Genomic DNA, 17,026 nt, shown 5'->3' on the forward strand with positions numbered 1-17,026 from the left:
GTTATTTAACAACACCCTTTAGAGATCTGTCTACATCACTCCCTAAAAGGCGCCTCATTCTTTTTGACACAGGAACAAGATGACATTCAAAGCATCGCAGAGCTGTCCGCATGGACACTGACCAATTAGAACGGATCCCGGCAGTGCACAACCCCTAGAGCTGCTCAATTTGGATGGCTGGCACTCTGCGTCTGTGCAGTATTTTCATTGTATGGATGTGCCAACATGTACTTAACCAGTCTTCAAGTGATGGCACTTAGGCTGTTTCTAATGCCTTACTTTTTCAGTCAAGGAGCAATGAATATTCATTTTGTATGTATGTGGGGGGACATAAGTAGGATAATTTTCTAGAGGTGAAATTGCATTCTACATCAATATGTAAAAAACTATTTCAACCCATACCTCACACCATATACAAAAATTAACTTGAAATGGACCATAGATCTAAGCGTCAAACCTAAACCTGTAAAACATCCAGACAAAAACATAGGAGAAAATCTTTGTGACGTTGGGTCAGGCAAAGAGTTTTTTAGACAAGACACAAAATGTATGAACCATAAAAGAAAATAAATAATAAATTTGACTTATTCAGAATTAAAAACTTCTCTATTCATAACACTGCTAAGAAAATGAAAAGACAAGGCATAGATTGGGAGAAAATATTTGCAAACGTTATATCTGATGAAATACTTGCATCCAGAATATACAGTGGGTGCCAAAAAGATGTATACGCATTTTAAGAAAGGAGAAAACTGTTTTAAAATTACGCTGATGGTGACCACTTTGAGCACCTCTTGTAATTGCAGATGTCAAATGTGACTTGTATTCATCTTTTGTTATTGGTATATATTGAGTATTACAATTTTAATACAAGTTTTCCCTTGCTTAAAATGTGTACACATTTTTTGGCACCCTCTGTATATAAAGAACTTTCACAATTCAATAATAAGAAAACAAATAATCCAATAAAAATGGACAAAAGATTTAAAAAGATATTTTGCTAAAATATAGATATAGATGGCCAACAAGCACGTGAAAATACACTCAATGTTATCTGTAAAAACAAATTAAAGCTAATAAGTGAGATACCACTTATTAAATTGGCTAAAGTTTAAAATAACTGATAATACCAAGTGCTGGTGAGGGGACATAGCAACTGAAACTGGGAAAAACAATTTGGCAAATTTTTATAAAATTAAATGTATGCTTACCATATGACCTAGCAATCCTACTCCTAGGTATTTACCCAAGAGAAGTGAAAATTGTGAAAAAACTGTACATAAATGTTTGCAGCAGCTTTTCTCATAATCATCAAAAACTGGAAACAACTGTCCTCCAACAGGTGAATGGATAAACAATGGATATTATTCGGCAATAGAAAAAAATGGACTCTTGATACACACAAAAATATGGAGGAATCTCCAAGGCATGATGTGGAGTGAAAAAGCCAGACTACAAAAGCTACATACTGTATATTCCCACTTACATGATGTTCTGGAAGAGGCAAAGCCACATGGCAGAAAGCAACCCATTAGTGTTTGTCGGGGGTTAGGGGTGGGGGTGGGGTAGAGATGGGACAAGATCAACTGCCAGGAGGCATGAAAACTTTCTGGGGTGACGGAATTGTTCTAAATCATGATTGTGGTGGTAGTAACCCCACTGTATATGTTTGTCAAAATGCAATGAATTTTACATCTCAAATGGATAAATTTTATTTACTGTAGTAAATTATATTTCAATAAACCTGATATTTAAGAAAACCATACATGTGTTGGTAAATTTGATAGCTATTTCCAAATATCCACAGAGATAGAGATTGTACTAATTTATTTATTCACCCTCATCGTGTGAGCGCAGGTCTTTGAAGGGTGAGTAGGGAGTGGGAAGTGGGGTTTGGATGACCAGACTGGAGGCTGTTTCCTGGGGCCTTGGGGAAGTGGCTGGAGCCTGCTCCGCTGCAGCCTGTGGATGGCACGGGCAGTGGCTGCTGCTTGCCAGGTAAAACAGGTATCACTCCTACCCAGAGCCGCTTTGGGGTCATTCATTCCTCCATTTTACAGCGACTAGGTCCCACCCTTGTGGCTGACTGAGACTCTGCACTGGGATCCAGATATGAGTCACACCCAGACCTTACCCTCATGGAGCCCCCAGTTTAGGGGCAAGATAGACATACCGAGTCAGGGACAACACAGGCCTGTTGGTGCAGAGCTGATGGGAGAGGTGCACCTTGCCTACCCAGGGGGTTGTCAGGGAAGGCTTCCAGGAGGAGGCAGAGTATGAGCTGCAACCTGTAAGCTGATTAAATTAATCAGATCTTCTACAGACACTCAAGATGTTTTCAGTTTTTTGTAATCACGCAGGCTGCAGAGAACAGATGTGCCCCAGGTACACCTGTGAGTTTGCACCTGCATGAGGCTAATTAGGGGATGAATCCCTGGAAGTGGATTGCTGGGTTATGGGACATGCGCATTGTAATTTTGAGTGATATTGTCAACTAGTCTTCTATAGAGATTGGGCCATGTCCCTCCCCCTAGGAAGGTAGGGAGAGCGCCAGCTCACCTATAGTCTTGCCAAAGCCCCGTGGTTTCAAACTTTGGCTCCTTGCCAATCAGATAGGTGAAAAATGTTAGTTCTGTGTGACTTTATTGTCATTTAATTTGAGTGAGGTTGACCATGTTTTCCTCTGTGTAAGAGCCACTTGGAGTTCCTTTTCCAGATGCTGAGCAGAAAGACAGCAGTGGAGCTCTGGGTGCATTTCCTCCATGTGATCCTCACCTTCCTGGGCTGAGTGGGATGTGCCCCGTGGACGTGCGCTGTGGGCGCCGGCACATGGAGTAGCCGCCTGGGGGAGGGCAAAGTTTTCGGTTCCCATTCCACTGCTTACTTTCTGAGCTTCAGATTCTTCATCTGTGAGAAGTAGGAATAATAACAAAAACCACTTCCGAGGGCTCTGGGAAGAATGGATTTAAGTTTTCAATGTTAAATGCCTGACATAATTCCTGGCTCAGACTTAGTGCTTGAGAAATGTTGGTGTAGTGAATAAATGAAATATACATAACAATAAAAACTATTATTGAGCACTTACTGTGTATGCAAACCATTTCTCATATATTCACTTACTTAAACCTCACAGTGACATCATGAGGCATACTCTTATTATTCCCTTTTACAGATGAGGAAACTGAGGCACAGGAAACTGAAGAAACGTACAGGATCTTGCCTAAGGGCACATAGCTGATCATCAGTGGAGGTGGGATTTGTGGCCTTGCTGTCTGGCTCTTACCTGCCTCAGTTCCCTGCCCCTCCATCCTAGCAGTGCCACTATCAACCCCTATAGACCCCTGTTCCAGTTGTCTATTGCTGCAAAACAAACCTTTCCAACCTTACTGGCGTGAAGCAACAACCATTTATTATCCTCATGGGTCTGAGGATCAGGAGTTCAGATGGGGCAGAGTGGGCTAACTTATCTCTGCTGGGGCCTTAGCTGGGAAGACGCTATAGCTGGGGGCTGGAGCAGCGGGGACTGCAGGACCCGCTTCCAAGATGGCTTCTTCAGTTGCAGGTCTGGTTGGATGATCTATTCTACCTTTGTGGGTAGCAGGTTGAATGAAAGACTATAGGTGAGGAAGGGAGTCATGGAGGGTTGGGGAACCAGCAGTCCCCAGAGGCAAGTCCCTGTGTTCTAGGATCTGGCAGCCCAGGAGTCTTGGGAATTCTGGAGTGGGCACCCTCATGAGTAGAATTTGCAAATTCTGTGTCCTGTAGCTGAACCCGCCCCTTTCATCTCATTGATTCATCCTCATTCTTCAGTTGTCAGCTTAGTTATCTGATCCTAGAGGAGGAGCTCCCCCCCCCCCCCCCAGGCTGTAGATGGATTTTCTGTTCCTCCTCCTAGATCTTGTCCTCTGTAGAAGGCCTTTTCACACCATTGTAATTGACTTGTGTCTAGACAGGAAAGCCCAAGTGACAAGGCCTGGGTCTTTATCACCAGCACCCAGCACAATACCAGGCACACAGCAGCCACTTTTGTATATTTATCGAATGGATGGGTAATTGAAATTGATGAATTTTGAATGACTTTAACTTGAGCCTCTTCTATTAAGAGCTTGCAGGGTCTCTGTGAGGGTGGCAGGAGATAAGGATGTGAAAATGTTCTCACACAAAAGGAAGTCAGCAAAATGGGACTTATGATCTATATCGAAGAGAGTTAAGCAAAGGAAATGAAATACTGCCTCTAAAGCACTTAGCACAGTCTGGCACATAGTAGGTGCTCAATGTATATGATATTGTTATTAATAATCATGATCATGATTACTATTATTATTTTTTACTATAAGAATGCACATTTCCTGAGTCAGGAGGATGGTTTGAAGTGAAAATGGAGAAATACAATGCTCCACGAGTCCTGAGGGCTGGCACCGCCCCCCCCCCCCCCCCATGTCTGGATGTCTTGGCAGGAGGTCAGGGACAGTCATGATTACTGGCTGTGGAATGTTGGGCTTGGGTCTTCCTCTGAATGCCACTCAGCCAAGCCACCATCGCAATTTTTGTCCTTTAGCTTGAGGCAGCCTCCTCGACCCTTCCTAGGTCCTGCTAGGTAGCAGAGAAAAGCAGTAAGTTCCTGTCTTTCAGAAAAGCGCCCCCTTAACAATCTGAGCTGCTGCCCTGTTGCTGGTTGGGTGGCGCCCTCTAGTGCAAGAGGTGGGAACTACAGACAGGGCCACGGTGTCTGACTGGGATGGAGGCCGAGTGAGAGCAGTGGGTGGGGAAACGGGTGCTGAGGGGACCCTGGTGTGGCCCCGTTGGGGTGCGGGCAGAAGATGTTTGTCAGGAACCCCTCAGCTCCGGCCAGCCTTTGTTCTCTCCCACTGGGACAGCATCGGAGGGGCCGGCAGCTAGAACCTCCCTTTGGGCTCTGCCCACTGCCCTCTCTGGCTGGGTGCCCGGGGCCAGTGTCTGGGCTTCTCTATGAGCTTAGCCTGTAAGAGGCAGTTAATGGGATGCTCTCCTTTCCAGTAAAACGCCTCAATCTTCAGGAGAACGTGGGAGAGGCTGGGATTGGAAAGGATTATGAGCTGGAGGGGAGGGAATGTCTGAGCTCAGAAGGTTATACAGGAAGGGCCTAGGCCCCGAAGAGACTCTATCTCCTAAAAAATAACCTTGTCCACAGACCACAGTTGGAGACAGGACTAGTTCACCAGAGGGAAAGAACATGGTCAGGGGAACACCAGACGGGAAGCTGCCACTACTGTCCTGGTCTCTTAGAATTGTGGAATTTAGAAACTTTAGCACCCTAGCATTTGAATCTTATCAGAAAACTATGTAGAATCTATACATATATACATATATATGTATAGTTGCTACATATATGAATATATGTATATATTCTACATATGTGAATATATGTATATAGTCTACACAGTTGTCTGATATATATGTGTATATATATATATATATGTATAAATATATGTCAAACTATAAAATCAGATTGTTGAGCCTTGAGGTCAGAATCAGCATTGCAACCTCCTCAATTTAGACCCCAGCCCTCTGGGGCTGGAGGTCATCTGAGAGCCACCTTCTCTACTGAGCTTGTCCTGGAAGGAGTGAGCTCTCACAGTCTGTTTTTAAACTTGTTCACATTTATTAAGTCTGAGGTGGGGCCGTGAAATTTGAATTTTTAAAAAGGCACCACAGAGAATGCTGTTGGGCTACTCAGATTTGGGCAATGGATTCAATCCAATCATACCTTCTCTTCTTCTATCAAATGGGGAAACTGAGGCCCAGAAAGAGAAAATGATCTGGCCTTGACCCCACAGACTGCTGATAACAGGCTGGGACTCGAACCTGTGCCTTCCAATGATGAGGCCCCTCTCCGCAGCAGCCCAGGGTGTTTAAATGGTTCTGTGGGATTGTTACACTTCCTAGGTGTCCCTGGCCCCTCAGACATGCCGTACAGAACACGGATGGGTTCCTGGGGCCACTTCTGTGCTCATGGGGCTGAGAGTCACTGGAGGTGGAGGGAGCACAGTGTTGTTCTCTTCTGTCTCTGGCAGAGCCCCCTTCTTGAGAGGGGCCTGGAGGGGCTGACATACCCTGGCCCTCTCTGCCCTGAGCATTCCAGTGCAAACCACCCACATGGTTTAGATTTGGCTACTCTAAACTCATCAGCATCATGGTTTTGTAACACCCGTTGGACGCCCAAGAAGCATTTGCAAGTTTTTTTTTTCTCTTCCCTTTATTTAAAAAAAAAAAAAAAGTTGAGGTCTTGAAATAATAGGGCATTTCAGAGGCACAAACTTTTGCAGAATAGAAGCTGGTGGTCTGGCCAGGCAAGGAGGGGCTCTAGCTGTCCTCACAGAGGTGAGAGGGGGAAGTGAAAGTGAGGGTGGGCCTTGAGGGGTCAGGGGATCCCCATGTGCCTGGCAGAGGGAGGCCTGAGGCCAGGCACTCTCTTGGGGTGGAGGAGTGATATTTCATCACCTTAGCTTGCCCCAGACTGCTGACACCACTTTCTCCAGCCGCCCCGAGCCCCTCAGGGCTCAGATTCTTCCTGCTCCTAACTGCTGAACCCTCTGAGTTCAGGCCAGCCAGTAATACCAATGCAAATCAGGAGCGCCACTTCCTGGGGATTTGGGGATACAAAGGAGGAGGAGGTATCCTGATGATGGAATGACAGCCAGTGACGACAAACCTACTTCTAAGCTGGTCTAGCCTGAGACTCCTCCCATTTCTTTCTGCCTGGCATGTGAGGTATCACAGTGAAACACAGATGCTCAGGGTGTCAGTGGTGGTGTGGGTAATGGGGTATCTTCTCTTGCTCCGAACCCAACAACTTTCTCTATCGCCTCCCCAAAGCCCCCCAAAGTCTCCTCTCAGCTGTGGACATGTTGAGCAGGGCAACTAACAGGTGGAAGGCACAGCACTTGGGTTCCCTCTGTGACCTCAGACAATTCCCTTCCTTCTCAGGCCTCACTTGCCCCTTGGGTACAATGGGTAGGAGGCTCCAGGGTGAGGAACAGAGTGGTCTGGATAATCTCCAAGTTCCTTTCAGCTCTGATGGCCTCTTCTGGGCTGAGCCAGTTGTCCCAGGGATGGCAGCCCCACCTGCTGCAGCATTTGGGTCCCCAAAGGACATGGGAGTACAGTCAGCTTGGGAAGAGGGAGGATGCTGAAGGAGCACTGATGGGGTACAGCAGGCAGATTCCAGGGGGGCAGACTCAGCTGCCACAGGGGCACTGGGCTGGCTGTCCAGCCAGAGGCCCCAGCATGGCTCCCCCATGGCCCGCTGGGCACTGGGTGGCCCCAGAGCCTCTTCCGGAGGCTTCCTAGGGGAGCTGGTGCCGAGGGCTGTGGAAATGGCCTCCAGGTACAGGCCGGAGCAGGAGGCGCTGGCAGCCCTGGGGTCTGGGTCTCCTCTGGCGCAGAAGCAGGGCTCCCAGGACTCAATCATCCTGCCTGTGCTGTGGCCTGGGTCCTGCCCTTGGACACCCCTTCTCTGCAAAGATGGGGTCAGTACAAGGTCAGGGAAAGGCTTAGAAAAAGATGTTTGCTGTGTAGATAGAAAGGGTGGCTTGGGAGCGGGTGGGTGGGCAGGGAACAGGCATTTGATCTGTCAAAGTATGTGTGTGTGTGTGTGTGTGTGTGTGTGTGTGTGTGTGTGTGTGAAAGAGAGAGAGAGCGAGAGCGAGAGAGAGAAAGAGAGAGAGAGAGAGAGAGAAGGATACTATGAAGAACAGGAAGCAAAACAGGAGGAAAGGAAAAGAAAGGAAGAGGTAAAACAAAAGTGACAAAGAAGAAAAAGGAAGAGGGAAGGAGGAGAGGAGAAAAGGAGGAATGAGGGGGAAATAGAGATGGAAGAAATACAGGAAATAAAGGAGAAAAAAAGGTAGATTGACACAGAAAAAAGAGAGAAGAGGTGGAGGAGAAAGATAAAAGGAAAGAAAAGCAGCAGCAGCAAGAAAGCGAAGGGATGAGGAAGAAAGCAAGCCGGCTTGGAAGAGGGTGGACATGGCTGCAGGCCCGCCCCGGGCTCCTTAGGCCTGTGGCCTGCCAGGCCTGATGTCCAGCTTTCGGTCCAGCTTTCTGTCCTTGCGCGGGCGCCGGTCTCTCCGGCCCTTCTTCTGGCTGGGGTTTCTCTCTGCAGCAAGAGCATAGGGCGTTGTTTGTGAGGCCAGTTGGGCCCTGGGATGTCCCTCAATCCTGTGTCAGCCCTCAGGTGAGGACAGCATCTGGGGGACAGGGTGAGGGGCTGCCTGAGTGGCCCTTGCCAGCTTTCAAGGTGGGAATATGGGGTGAGTATCTTTGGGTCCCCATCCCATCCCTATGCCGGCCTGATGTCTGTCTATCCACCCACCCACCTACCCACCTTCCCATCCACCCACCCATCCATCTAGCCGACAAATGTTAACTGAGCACCTGCTATGTGCCAGGGCCTGTTCTAGACACTAGTGAGGCAGCCCTGAACAAGACATACAAAGAGCTTGCTCTCACTGGAGGTCATGAACACTAAACAAGCATACACAAGAATGGCACCATCGTTGCAGAAAGATGTAAGTGCTATGTTGTGATGTGATGGAAAGTGACTCTTGGTAGGGGGAAGCTTTTGGAAGACCTCTCTCAGGAGGAGACATTTGAGCTGAGACCTGGATGATGCAAGGGGCCCACAGTAGGGTTGTTGTGAGAATTAAAGGAGTTGTGAATACTAAGCACTTAGCACAGCACCCAGCACATGGTAAGTGCTTTATGAATGTTTGCTGTTGCTGCTGCTGTTTTTTTTTTTTTTGTTGTTGTTATTATGATTATTATTTGGGGGAAGAGCTTTCCTCCCTCAAGCCCCCCATAGCCAATCAGCTACCAGCTCTCAGAAGCCATGAGAGGTGTGGCCACAGTAACAAATGTCGTAGAGAACTGTCTGTCTGGTTGCTTCCCTGGGTCTGGGCTCTCTTAGTGTCTCTGGCCCCATCTCAATCTCACCCTCTGTCCCCGACTGCCCACCATGACTCCCAGAGTCCCCCACCTCTGTTATTTATACTTCCAACCAACCCACATACCACAAGTCCTTCTGAAACCAGAGGTGTCCCTGGGTTCATGTCCCAGATCCACCATATCCCAACTGTGTGGCTTGGGTCACCTGGCTCCAGGTTCCTCACCCTTAAGCATGACTTTAGATTCCTTTTTGTTCATAGACCTGCATGTGAATTCCAGGTCCACACTTCCCTAGCTGTGTGAGACTTGGGCAAGTAACCTAACCTCTCTGGGCCTCAAACGCCTTACCTGTAACACGAGAATAATAACAGTACCTACTTCATTATGTCATTGTGCAGATTAAATGACTTAATGAGTGTAGAGAATTAGCAGAGTGCCCGGCACACAGTAAGCACACAGTTAATGGTAGCTAATTCCATATTGGCTAACTACTACTCACCATTCACGTCTTACCACACTCTGTGGCCTCTCTTTTTTACACCAGCGGTTCTTAAGAGCCCCTAGGGGTAGTTTGGAAATCTGCGTGGGGATCTTGGTTGTCACAAAGAAGGGGACCTCAGCGGCATTCAGTGGACAGGGATTGGGGGCTGATCCCTGTCCTACAAAGAAGAGTTGTCCCCATTCCATCCAGTTCTCACATAGCTAAGGAATCTGCTTTGCTCGGAGCAGAACTCCCTCTTGCGTGTGAATGCCAATGGTTTTGGGACACTTGTCCCATTCACTGACTAGTCCAGGGCTGCCAGTGTGGTGTCAATCAAGAGGTCAGACAGTTTTGTTGACATGACTAAGAGCGGGTCAGCATTAGGGAAACTGTGTCTCTAGTGGCAATGTGGCTGTGCGCTTGAACACTGACCTCGGCCATCACTGTCACCGTGATTCTACTTCACTGGGTATTGTCTGGGGTGTTGGGCCTGAGCGCTGCCATAATGATATTTCTTTTGTTTCTCTTTTATATGATGGTTAGGGCACGATGCTGATTTTTAAAAAATGACCTGTGCACGTAGGTTACATGATGCATGAATTTTATTTCAGAGTAGTAAAGAGGGCATTCCTTCTGATTGAAAGTGTTGAGAACCCCTGATGTAAAGGACAGCTCCATCTGCCTACCCATCTGGGACTGACCCCAGCAAGGAAGACCCTCCTTTGAAAGGACCGCAGGGAGGGCAGTGCTTAACCCACATGAAGGTATTGCTAATGGACTTTCAGGCAGCCTGACATGTACTCTTTGTGGGGCCAGTGTCCTGAGGAGACTCAAAGTAACCCATGGGCCCTGCCCACCGCAGCCCTGCATGCCTGGTGGTGCTTACCTCCTGGGCAGGGCCTCTGGATAGGACATTTCCTGGACTCGAACAGCACCTGGCAGGTTGCTCCTTCCTCCTGCCTGGCCCGGCTGGCCTCTCGCACCCGGGTCTCCAGGCCCCAGGCGAAGCCACAGGTCTTCCCATTGTGTGTGCAGGGGCTCCAGCTGCCCCAGGGGCCCAGCTCACACTCCTCTGTGGGGTGGAGGGAGAGACAGATGACACACGGGCTCAGTTGGCAGGGAGTGTCCTTCAGATCCAAGGGCATGGTCTGAGGGGTTCAGTTCCCTGAAGGCTCCATCTCTACATAAAGGGGACTCACAGGCTATACAAGGAACAGAGGGATGACATTTAAATTGCTACTTATGAGAGCCTGGGATGAGGACAATTCTAAAGCATGCACAGGCTGTGTGGGCCAGAAGCTAGAGGGACCAACTATCTGGCTTTAAAGGCATGGAGGTGACACAGGAGCTAATGGGAGAGAGAAGAGCTCATTGGGTGGAGATGGAAGGACACACTTCCAGGCAGGCATGCATAGCCGTGGGGATGGGCAAACTAAGTTTAAGGGACAGAGCCCCTAGAGTGGGGGCAGGGTAAAGTCTGGGAGGGGAGGGACAGGAGAAGAGGCCAGAAAGTTGGCTGAATAGCCCTCAGGGCCAGGACACAGGTTTTGAACTTGATCATGTGTCTTTGATCAGCTACCAATGGTGGTGTGAGGAAAAATGAGGTCATGGACGTAAAAGTTCTTAGTAGGGAATCATTTGAAAACATATATAAACAAGCCTTTTGAGCCACTCTTTTTCTCGGGCCCAATCCTAACCCTTTGGAGTGTACTTTCTCTTCTAATAAACTGCTCTTTCACTATTTAAAAAAAGAAAGAAATATATATGTGTGTGTGTGTGTGTGTGTGTGTGTGTGTGTGTGTGTATATCTATATATCTATATTTATATATCTCTATCTATCTATATATATCTATATCTATGGCTATCTATCTATATCTATATCTATCTATATTCTTTCACAGTTTATGCTTTTAAGAGTCTCTGAGAGGTAGGGAGAGAAGGGGGAAGCTATTAACACTCCCATTTTGCAGGTTAGGACACTGAGGCTTAACGTAGGGCTTGATAAGGGAACAGAGAAAAGGCTCACATGACAGAACACAGCAGATTTAAGATCCAGTTGGGTCCAGAAACCAGGTCTTCAGACCTTAGGACAATGGTCCTTCTGCTAGATGCATTCATCTGACAAGCAAAATCTGAGCACCTACTGCATGCCAGGTGCTGTACTGTGTGCTGAGGTGCAATGGCAACAAGACAGAGCCCGGTCTGCCTCCTGGAGTTTGCCTCCTGAAGAAGTCAGGCTGGAAGGGCAGGGTGCTTGTGCAGCCATGGAGGAAACACAGGCAGCTAGGGCAGCCCAGAGGAGGTGCGGGTCCCAGCCCAGGGGACTGGGAAGGCTTCCTGAAGGAGAAGACTCCTGACCTGAGTCTTGAAGCGGGGGTGGAGAGGTTAGCCAGGCTCAGGGAAGGGCAGGAGGGGAAGTGCTCCAGGGGAAGGAATAACCCCAGCAAGGTCCACAGGACCTTTTTCTTGTGTCTCTTCTGTCTGCCCAGTAACATGTCACATCCACAAGGGCAGAGGCTTTGTCTGTTCTGTTCACTAATATGTCCTCAGTACCTCAGGAAGTGCCTGGCACATAGCAGATGTTCTAGTAAATATTTCTTGGTGAATAAATGAGCAAATTAGATTGGATGTAGGATGAGAGAGAAGTCACCGGTGATGTCCATGTCTCCAGCGTGGCCAGCATGGGTTGTGGAGCTGGTCATTGACAGATGAAGCACCAGGCTGGGGGTGGGGAGGGAGGGATGGAGGCATCCAGGGGGCAGGTGGGGATGCGGTCTACTGCTCAGGGAGGGATTTGGCCAAGGACAGTGAGTCAGGAGCCATCAGCTTTTGGAATGACCATGAACATGAGCCCAGAGAGAATGTGTGAGCAGAGATTTGCGATTCAGGTGAGAACACTGAGAAAAGGAGCAGTGAGAAAGCATAGTGACAGCTGATATGACATGTATAATAATGGCATGTATTGAGCACTTATTGTGTGCTAGTCACTGTATTAAGTACTTTAAATCATATTAATTAATTTAATCCTCATAACAACCTTCCCCTATGAGGTCGGTTCCATGTTCTATGTAATTTTTTTTTAATGTTTGGAGAAAGTGAGGGGCAGAGAGCTCAAATAACTTGCTCAAGTTCACTAACAGGTACATTTTAGAGCTAGGATTTGAACCCAGGTCTGTTTTATCCCCCAAATCAGTCCTCTTCTGTACTCAGCTGCCTCCCTTGGTAATAATAATGACGCCATGTTGGTAGTAATAGAAATCATATTAATGGTGCTTACAATGGTTCCAGCATATTGAACGATTCTTATGTGTACCTGACATGGTGGTGTTAAGCCTCTGATCACCACGTGACACTCTACTGTGATTTCTTCCAGGTGTCCTGACACCCTTCACCAGCCCCTATTCCTAGGAGGGAGGGGAAGGGGCGGGCCGAAGAGGCCCTCACTCACCCTGGCACTCCTGTGTGCTCTGCTGGGCTGCAGTGCCCGGTGGGCAGGTGGGCAGACACTTTCCCTTGTACAGGTAAAACCGCCTCTTGCACTGGATGCAGAAGTCCTGGCTGAAGCAGCTCTCGCACGTAGCCCCACATTCTGTAATAGAGCCAGGGCCACCCCCAGTGAGGGCAGGTGCTCAGGGAGGGGGCCCTCTAGGACTGCCTGAGGTGGGACGGTCTCTGAGCAGCCCCAGGCTCTATAGCACTGGGGTCAGGATTTAGTGTTTCCTTTGAAGTCCAAACTTGTTCAAGGTCAAAGGAGGCTGCATTCAAGAACTCCCTTTCTCATTTGAATTGAGGCTCATTGGGGGCAGGTGGCATGTCCAAGGTAACATGGCTGTACGGATTTAAAGCTCAAGATTCACTTTCTTATTTGACCTGAGGTTCAGAAAGGGCAAGTGACTTGCCTAAAGTCATACAGAAAATCTGGTCTGGGAATGAGGGCTTCCTGCTCCATTTCCATCAAGACTCAAAGATGGCCATAATTTGTCCCAGGTTACAACAAAAAATAGACTTAGGAGTTAGGACTCCTTTTCCTATTTAAGCTAGGCTCAGAGAGGGTGAGTAACATGCCCAAGGCCACACAGCAAACTAGGGCAGACATGAAAGTTCCTTGCTGACACTAGAGAAGGCACTGACTTGTCTAGGGCTTCAGAGCCAGGCTGAGACCAAGCAAGAATATGAATCTGGGTTTAGGCATACGTTTATTTTCCCTGTGACTGTGTTTGGGGTAAGAGGTGGGATGTGGGTCATAGGTGCCCAGGAGCCCAACACTAGCACAAGACAAGGGAGGAGCCACGTACTTTTGCACCTGTTGACCTCCTGGCCACGGACGCCGAAATAGCCGGGGGGACAGTCATGCACACACTTGCCGTACTGACGGATACCTTCTCGGCGGATGAACAGGAAGAGCTTCTGCTGGCAGGTGGAGCAGCCATTTTCCTCTGAGCAGATGACACAGCCTGTGCAGTTGCCCCCCAGACCAGTGCCCACTGCCAGCCAGACCAGAGTGGAGGAAGGATGGGGGAAAGGGAGAGAGAGATGGTCAAACTATATGTGTGAGCAGGTCAGACTGTCTCATTGGGATATTAACTGAGTACATGGCCACCAGACAAATGACTACATTTCCCAGCTTCCCTTGCAATTAGGTATGGTAATGTGACCAAAATCTGGCCAAGGGGTATAAGGTAAAGCAGTGTGTACAACCTCTAGAAAATTGCCTTAAAGGGCAGGTGTGTACCCTTTGCCATTCCCTCATCATTCCTGTTGGGTGGAATGTGAACATGATGGCAGGAGCATAAGCAGCTCTTTTGTATCATGAGGTAGAAACTGTGGGTTTAGGGTGGTGGAGAAATAAGATAAAAAGAGCCTGGATCCCTGAGGAAGATAGAACTGCTGTACCAGCCCTGGATGGCCTGTATGGGTTGTTACATGAGGAGAAATCTACATCTATTTAGTTTAAACCACTGTTATTTGGAGTTCTCTGACACTCACAAACTTAATATTTACTAAAATAGTGTGTATTTTTGAGTGTGTGAGGGGCATATGCATGTTACGGGTGGGGATGAGGGAACCGTCATCTTCCTGCTTGGTCTTTTAACAATACTCCCTTCCTCACCACTATCAAGGGTTCCCAATATCATCAGCTATAGCAAGTTGAGGGAAGGAACTTTTTTGTTGCTCCACAATTGATAACCAGAACCCCAAAGCTGGGAAGAAAGAGGAAGCAAATACCCTAGAATGGAAAGAGACCCTCTCCTAGGCTCATAGGGAGTCCTGTAGATCTGCTCCTTCCCTCTGTCAACCTGAAGATCACCTGATAAAACTGACCACTCAGAGAGAGGGACTCATGGGAGTTTGGAGTTGTCAGCCTGAGGGAGAGGAGGTTGCTGTGGCTTTCTCTCTGTTCTCACCTGAAAAATCAAGTAAGGGGGGATGCAAGGCTAGCCCTCACAGAGACAGAGGGGCCTGCAAGAAGGGATGGCCAGCATCTCATGTTCTGGTTGGATATTAACTTGTGCTGTAGGCCGGCAGATCTGCTCCTTCCCTCTGAGCAGAGAAAAGAGACCAGGAGAGAGAAGGGCAAAGCCGAAAGGGGAGGCAGCAGTAGCAGAAACTGCATGTCCTTTATGACAAACATCAGGCGGCTCTCAGTGGCAATGGCCCCCTAGAAGTAGCCAGGCTTAAGCACTGTTGCTGCTGCCTCACCCAAGAAGGCGAGTTGTTGGCAGGTACCCTAGCAAGAGGCAACAGGGCAAACCACTGGGGGTAGAAGCTGGGGAGAGTCAGAAAGTGACCAGGTAGCACTAAGGGACAGGAAAAAGCTGGGAAGCTTCTTAGAGTCAGAAATTGGGGGAAACATTAAACTCTTTCATGTTTTATGACCCATCAAGGTCAGACTGTTAATAAACCAGGCACACACCTTGGCTTACTTGAGCCCATGGCCACCCAGCAAACCCGTTCTTGATTCTCCAGCTATCAGCCTCTGCTACCCCTGCCCGTTTCCTATTTATGCCCCATTTTCCTTTTAGAAAAATTCCCCACTGTGTGAGGCCCTAGGGAAGGGCAGATCCTGGTGCCTGCCCCTGAAACAGAAGCCAAGAAGGCCCAGCCTTCTTCCAGTCAGCAGAGGGGGCATTGACCCAAACCTGGCCAAGCAGACACTCACTTCCACGACCCCAAGTCCTGGGAGTTAGACACAAAGAGCGAGGGGATAGGCGGGGATGAGGTTCACAGTGCATGCACAGCTGACTCTGCCCAGAACAGCCTGGGAGCTTTCTTGTTCCCCCTGCCCTCCTGCTCTGGGATTAGAATTGTCATTTCACCAAATCTGCTCTCAACTCATTGGACTCTGTGAGACCCGTACATCCTGCTCATAACTCCTATTGCTGTTGCTTACGACCGAAACCACTGACGGCTCCAGCAGGCTCATATGGAGATACACATTAAGTGATGCCCCTGGGAAGAGAAACTGCCACAGGGAGCAGAGTAAAGGATTGTGTGTTTCCAAAGCTGTAGACCTGGCAGAGAGACAGTGTGATGTTGTACGAGGGATTCCCAGGGCCAGACAGAGGACATCAACTGAGAAGTGAACAGAGCCCAGACCTCCTACCCAAATGGCCAAAAATTTAAATTCTGATGATACCAAGGGCTGGCAAGGATGAGAGGAAATTTTCCTTTCTGATAGAAGTGTAAACTTTGGAGAACAATCTGGCATCATCTAGTAAATTTAAAGATGTGCCTTTTCTTTTTAAAATTTTCTTTTATTTATTCACCTAGCTATGTATCCATTTATTTATATTTTCCCCAGTTTTACTGAATCGTAACTGACATATAACATTGTATTAGTTTAAGATGTAAAGATGTACCTTTTCTAAACAGCAATTTTGCTTCTGGTATAAACCCTAGAGCAGTGTTTCTCAAACGCCAGCAGGCTTCAGCATCTCCTAGCAGGGTTATTACAATGCAGATCACTGGGTCCCACCCCAGAGTGTCTGAGATGGGGCCTGAGAATTTGCATTTCTAACGTGTTCCCAGGTGATGCTGACACAGGGACCACACTCTCAAAACCACCGGCTTAGAGAAACTCTTGTGTATGTGTACAAAGAGACATGTACCAAGATGTTTATTGCAGCATTATTTATTAGCAAACAATTGCAAAAACCTAATCATCTATCCAAAGAATAGGTAAACACATTGTGGTATAGTCGTACGACACAGACATAAACCACATATATGACCCAGCTATGATGCATGATGGACGTAGAGTTACAGTTGTCATTGTGACTACATCTTAAAGAGTGCTGAGAGCAAAAAACAAGTTGCACAATGAATCATACAATAAGGAGCCATTTATATTACGTTAAAAAACCTGCAAAACCATACGCTGTAACATTTATGATACATAAATTTATATTGAGTAAAAGACATACAAAGGACTGATAAACACTGAATTCAGGATGTAACACCTCTGAGGTGGTGAGTGGGAAAAGGGATTGGGGAAGAAGACTGGGGAGCTTGCTCGTATCTGTAACATTTAATTTATTAAAAATCTGGAGCAGATTTTCAAACTGTAGGTTTGAAATACTTCATAATAAAAATATATTTAAAGAAAAAAAGAGTTTAGC

General features: G+C 47.6%; 1 non-coding gene across 1 annotated transcript; it reads right to left on the reverse strand.

Annotated features, from left to right (window-relative positions):
- Positions 1-7,707: 7,707 nt before the first annotated feature.
- Positions 7,708-13,887, reverse strand: LOC109460102 (uncharacterized). The gene is made up of 4 exons (XR_012491303.1): positions 13,703-13,887; positions 12,856-12,996; positions 10,293-10,478; positions 7,708-8,137 (listed from the first exon to the last, which is right to left on the reverse strand). It is a non-coding gene; the product is annotated as an uncharacterized LOC109460102 (transcript).
- Positions 13,888-17,026: the final 3,139 nt, after the last annotated feature.

This window comes from Rhinolophus sinicus, linkage group LG13 (genome assembly GCF_036562045.2).
Source record: "Rhinolophus sinicus isolate RSC01 linkage group LG13, ASM3656204v1, whole genome shotgun sequence".
NCBI lineage: Eukaryota > Metazoa > Chordata > Mammalia > Chiroptera > Rhinolophidae > Rhinolophus > Rhinolophus sinicus.